At 58.6% G+C, this 6,000-nt stretch overlaps 1 non-coding gene across 1 annotated transcript; it reads right to left on the bottom strand.

Moving 5' to 3' along the window:
• Nucleotides 1–5,515: 5,515 nt before the first annotated feature.
• LOC148220858 (small nucleolar RNA SNORD45) lies at nucleotides 5,516–5,599 on the bottom strand. Its single transcript, XR_015808825.1, has one exon. It is a non-coding gene; the product is annotated as a small nucleolar RNA SNORD45 (small nucleolar RNA).
• Between the last annotated feature and the right edge of the window lie 401 nt (nucleotides 5,600–6,000).

Raw genomic sequence — 6,000 nt, 5'->3', positions numbered from 1 at the left:
GGGACCCCAATACCCCCCTGGGAACCCCAATAACACCTCGGGGTATCCCATTACCCTCCTTTGGTAATGGCACCCCAATATCTCCTTGAGGGACCCCAGTGACCCTCTGGGAACCCCAATACAGCTCTGGGGGACCCCAATACCCCCCTGGGAACCCCAATAACACCTCGGGGTATCCCATTACCCTCCTTTGGTAATGGCACCCCAATACAGCTTTGGGGGACCCCAATTATTCCTTTGAGACCCCAATACCATTCCTGGGGACCCCGCTGTCCCCATTGGGGTACCCCAAAACCCCCCGTGCCCCCCCAGACCCTGTGGCTGCCCCCCGAGGCGACATCGCAGCAGCTCTGGGGGCTGGAGCCCGCGGGGCGCTATGGGGTGCGGCTGTGGGGCCGAGGGGGACACCCCAAAAGTGCCCCCTGGAGGCCTCCTTTGACACTCGTGAGTGGGGGGAGCTATGGGGGAGGGAGGGGCACCTGGACCCCCCAAAATGGGGGTAGGGTTACTGGGGGAAGTGGGGGGTATTTGGGGATTATTTAGGGGGTTTTGGGGGTTAATTGGGGATTATTTGGGGTTATTTGGGGGTTATTTGGGGTTTATGGAGTCATTTGGGGGTTATTTGGGGCGCTTTTTTGGGGGGGGTCTGTGTCCTTTGAGGGGGGACAGCTGTACCCCTGCGTGCTTTTTTGGGAGATCTGTGTCTTTTGGGGGGACAGCTCCAGCCCTGGATCATCTGAGGGGGGTCTCAGATCCTGGGGGTGTCACCCAGACCCCCAAATTTCGAATGGAGGCATTGGGGGGTGCCTGTGTCATTTTGGGGAGGGGTCACCCCTGAATTCCCAGAAACTTTTTGGGGTGTCTGAGGTGACCCCAATGCTCCCCCCAGCCCCACTCCCGCACCCCCATCCCCGGGACTGCGCCGAGGAGCAGCGGAACGGGCCGGGACCCTCCCGGGACACCCTCATCTTCCTCGGGGGGGACCCGGCCCGGCCCCTCCGCCTCTTCTGTGACATGGACACGGACGGCGGCGGCTGCCTGGTGCGACTGGGAGCACTGGGAGCACTGGGAGCAATGCTGGGGGGTCCTACAGGGGTTTAGAGGAGGATTTATGGCGTTTTTTGGGGGGGAAATTAGGGGGTTTGGGGGCAACTGGGGCGTCCTGAGGGGGTTTGGGGGCAATTGGGGGTCCTGCAGGGGGTGTTGGGGAGGTTGAGGGGTGCTGGGGGGCACTGAGAGGGAACTTTGGGATACTGGGAGGGAGTGGGGGGCTCTACAGGGTTTATGGGGGGGAAATGAGGGGGTTTGGGGTAATTGGGGGGGTCCCGCAGGGGGTGTTGGAGGGCATTGGAGAGGTTGAGGGGTGCTGGAAAGGCACTGGGAGGGGACTGGGGGGCACTGGGAGGGACTGGAGGGCTTCTCTAGGGTTTATGGGATGGAAATTGGGGTTTGGGGGATCAGAGGGTGTTATGAATGATGTTCTATTTTTCCCAATTTATCAAGCAACAAGATTAAATTTAATAGTAAGTTTTTAATAGTAACAAAATGAATACAATCAAAGTATTGGAGATGACAATTAAAGTATTGGAGATGAAACAATCAAAGTGCATATATTTAAGAATATACAAAATTTGGCAGTAAGTAATTTAGTATAATTGAGGTTCATATAAAGCATAAGCAAAACCGACCGGGGAGGGGCCCCCTCCGACCGGGGGTACGGGGAGTGGCTCCCATTCCTCACGTACCAAAGCATCCAGGCTAACAATCCCACTTATTGACTGTAGGCTACAGAAGTTTCTAGAAAGCTCCTCCTAGTTTCTATTCCTAAAATCTACGTAACTATACTGCACGGTGCATGCTCTACTAATGGGTTAGGGGGTCTCTCATCCTTTTGAGGGTCTTATTTCCGATGAAGGCTCATCATCTTCATCAGTGACCGAGGTGTGACCTGCAGGTAGCGCAGGCGCCCTGTGTGACTGAGCAGATGTTTTCCATAACATGACTTTAATTAAGTCCCATGCTTGGAATCATTCCATTTTTGACAGCTTCAAGGTTGAAGCTGTATTTCTAGATGCCGCTTATCAGACCTTCGTCCTTCGACTATTCTTATCTGACTTTCTTCCAACCTCCTTCTTTGACTCCCAACCTCTGTAAGATGTCTTTTATCCTGGCTCACCCATCTCCCCCTTCTCACTCTGTAACAATTGTCTTCTATTGATCTAAATACAATTTTGTTAATATAGTTACAACTTAATTAGCACGAATCGCATTTATCACAGGGGTTTTGGGGTTTTTGGAGGGGGTTGGACTCGTACGCCCGCGGCTTTGGCAACGTCGGCGGCGAATTCTGGCTCGGCCGGGGGAGCCCTGGGGATTTTGGGGGCCCTGGGGATTTTGGTGGGCCCTGGGGATTTTTGGGGGGACCTATAAAAATATCTGGGGGGACTGGGAGGCACTGCCAGGGTTTGGGGGAACTTTGAGGAGAGCCTGGGGCGGCAGCAGGGGGTACTCGGTGGGACCCCAAAATTTGGGGGATCCCCAGGGGCCCGAGAGGGGAACTTGTAGGATCCGGGGGGGGTCCTCCAAACATTCAGATCTGGTTTGGGGTCCGGGAAGGATTTGAGGGAGGTATCACTTTTGGGGTCTCCGAGAGTTTGGAGGTCTCCCCCAAATATTCAAATCCGGTTTTGGGTTCCGGGAAGGATTTGGGGGGTCTCCAGGAGATCAGGGGACACTTCTGGGGTCCCCCAATATTCAGATCCGGTTTTGGGGTCCGGGAAGGATTTGGGGGGTCTCCAGGAGTTAATGGGGCACTTTTGGGGTCCCCAGCAGTTTGGGGGTCCCCAATATTTCAGGGAGAGCACTGGGGGGGACGGGGGATCTCGAGGGGACCCCGCAGGAGTCCTGGGGGTACCGGAGGATTTTTGGGGTGCAGGGAACGAGGCGCTGCACGAGCCGACGGCCGCGACCCCCACGGAGCTGCGCGTGGAGCTGCGGGCCGGTCGCGACTCGGCCTTGGCGATCTATCGCGACTTGGCCGTGGGCAGCGCCCAGGAGCGGTACCGGCTCCGCGTGGGAGCGTTCAGCGGCACCGCCGGGGCCGGGGGGGCTCCGGGGGAGGTTGGGGTGGAATTTTTGGGAGTCCTGATGGGATTTGGGATCCCTGGGGGTTTGGGGTTCACTGGATGGCAGATGACTGTGGGGTCGCTGGTGGGTTTTGGGGTCCCTGGGGTATTTGGGGAATTCTGTGGAGTCCTGATGGGATTTGGGATCCATGGGGGGTTTGGGGGTTCACTGGATGGCAGAGGACTGTGGGGTCGCTGGTGGGTTTTGGGGTCCCTGGGGGTCCCTGGTGGTTTTGGGGTTTCTGGTGGATTTGGGGGTGCCTGATAAGTTTTGGGGTCCTTGGGGTATTTGGGGAATTCTGTGGGGTCCTGATGGGATTTGGGATCCCTGGGGGTTTGGGGTTCATTGGTTGGCAGGGGGCTGTGGGGTCCCTGGTGGGTTTTGGGGTCCCTGGGGGTATTGGGGTTTCGGGTGGGTTTTGGTGGCTCCTGCTGAGTCTGGGGGTCCCTGACATGTCCCCCCACAGGAGATGCCCTCTCCTACCACTCGGGCAGCCCCTTCTCCACACGGGACCGGGACTCCCGGGACCCTCGGGACCCCTCGGGCCGCCCCCACCACCCCCCCCCCCACCCCGCGGCCTCCGGGCGAGCCTGGTGGTACCGAAACTGCCACTGTGCCAACCTGAACGGGCTCTACGGGACCCCCGGGACCACCAGGTACCCACCTGGGCCGGGGGGGGGCACGGGGTGGGGGATTGGGGGGTCTGGGGGGGAATTCGGGGGGGTCTTGAGGGGATTTAAGGGGGTATGGGGAAATATGGGGGGTATTTATGAGGTCTGGAGGGGATTTCGGGGGAGTCTGGAGGGGATTTTGGGGGATATGGAGGGGCTCTGGGGGTCTTTGCAAGGGGCTTTGGGTATTTTAAGGGGGCTAGGGGAGGTCTAGGGTGGGCTATAGGACTATGGAGGGGTCTGGGGGTGTATGAGGGAATCTTTGGGAGGGTCCATGGGGCTCTCTGAGGGTCCATTGGGGTCTGTGGGAGTCCATAGGGTTCCATAGGGCCCTGTGGAAAAAGGGTCTGTGGGATCTATAGGGCCTGTGTGGTCCTGTAGGGCCTGTGGGGATCTCTGTGGTCTCTGGGGTGTCTATGGGGATCCCTAAGGGTCCATGAGTGCCTATAGGAATCTGGGGAGCGACTGTGGGGTCTCTATGGGGATTTATGGGGGTCTCTGGAACTCTCCAAGGGTTCTGACCCCCCAGCTCCCCACAGGGCATCACTGGTTCCCCTGGAAAGGCTTCAACGTCTCCATCCCCTTCACTGAGATGAAGCTGCGGCCACAGCGTGGCTGAGGGGGCTGGAGGGGGATCCCAGAGTTTGGGGGGGTCCCGTGGGGGGGTCCCAGATGGGATTTGGGGAGGTTCAGAGGTGAAGCTTTTATGGGTGGGTAATAAAAGCTGATGGTGGCTCTCCTGTCCTGGGGTGAAGCAGCGTCAGGCTGAGGTCAAGGTCATCCCCAGGGTCAAGTGTGGCTCCAAATGGTCCTTGTGGTTCTGGTCCCAGCGTCACTTGGAGTGCTGGACCCCATCCCTCACCGGCCCTGGACATGCTGAGATGTTCCCAGCCTGGCCAACACGAACATTTCCCTGGCAAATGGGAACATTTTGCATCTCGAGGCTCAGCATGGCCTCGTTTGCCTCCCTGGAGATGCACACAGCGATCACAAGAGACAGAAAACCACGAGGCCACCCAGTGGCACAGAGCCCACGCTGAAAGGCTCCTGCCCTGGGATAAGAACGGGGAGAAACCTCGCCCTGATCACTGGCCAAACACACTCCATGGAGGAGAATGACCTGAAGTTACTGCCCAAAAAATCAGAGGACATTGAGAAGTAAAATTACAAGCACCTTTCCCCCATCCTTTCTCCTTCCTGAGCTCTCCCTCCTCCCCACACGATGGCCATTGTGTCTCCAGGGACACGAAAACGACACCAGAAATAGTTTTATTAAAAACAGAATGTTTAAATTGCAGTAGAAAATACAGCACCAGAAGCCAAATCTGGACTTTAGATACAAAAGGACCCAGATGAACACGAGGCCCTGGCTCCTTTCCTTTCCCTGCCCACAAACCCATGCCTGGGGAGCTGACAGGAGCCCAGCACAGGCACAGGGAGCCTTCCCAGGGGCTGCACATCCAAAGCCTTGGGAGCGCCTGGGTCACCCCAAACCTCACCTGTGCCACTGGCACCTGCAGCTCTGGGCACTCTCCAAAACGCTGCATCAGACACCGGGCCTGGAATGTCCCGGCTTTAAGCACACACCTGCGGGAAGCACAAAACATTGCGGCTTTAGGGCCGGCCTGAGCAGAGCTCCGGGCTCAGAGCCCGGCCCGGGGACTCGATGGCACCGCGGGCAAAAGCTGCGCTGCCGGAGGGAGGGAGGGAGGGATGGCCGGGCCTCAGAGTAATTCTAGAGCTAAAGCGGTGAGAGACATCAGCTCGCCTCAGATAATACATGCCAGCGCTCATCCCGGGCCGGCCAGCGCCTCCTCCTCCTCCTCCTCCTCCTCCTCCCCTTCCTTCCACAGCCCCGGCACCGGCATCCACACAGAGGATCCCCCCCAATCCCCGCTATCCCCCCAATCCCCGCTATCCCCCCCGTTCCCCGCTATCCCCCCGTTCCCCGCTATCCCCCCCGTTCCCCGCTATCCCCCCATTCCCCGCTATCCCCCCAATCCCCGCTATCCCCCCATTCCCCGCTATCCCCCCAATCCCCGCTATCCCCCCAATCCCCGCTATCCCCCCGTTCCCCGCTATCCCCCTCGTTCCCCGTTATCCCCCCAATCCCCGCTATCCCCCCGTTCCCCGCTATCCCCCCCGTTCCCCGCTATCCCCCCCAATCCCCGCTATCCCCCCAATCCCCGCTATTCCCCCGTTC

This window comes from Sturnus vulgaris, chromosome 30 (genome assembly GCF_052056855.1).
Source record: "Sturnus vulgaris isolate bStuVul1 chromosome 30, bStuVul1.hap1, whole genome shotgun sequence".
NCBI classification, from domain to species: Eukaryota; Metazoa; Chordata; class Aves; order Passeriformes; family Sturnidae; genus Sturnus; species Sturnus vulgaris.
Note: the sequence above shows the minus strand (reverse complement) of the source record. Positions and strands in the feature narration are given on the sequence as shown.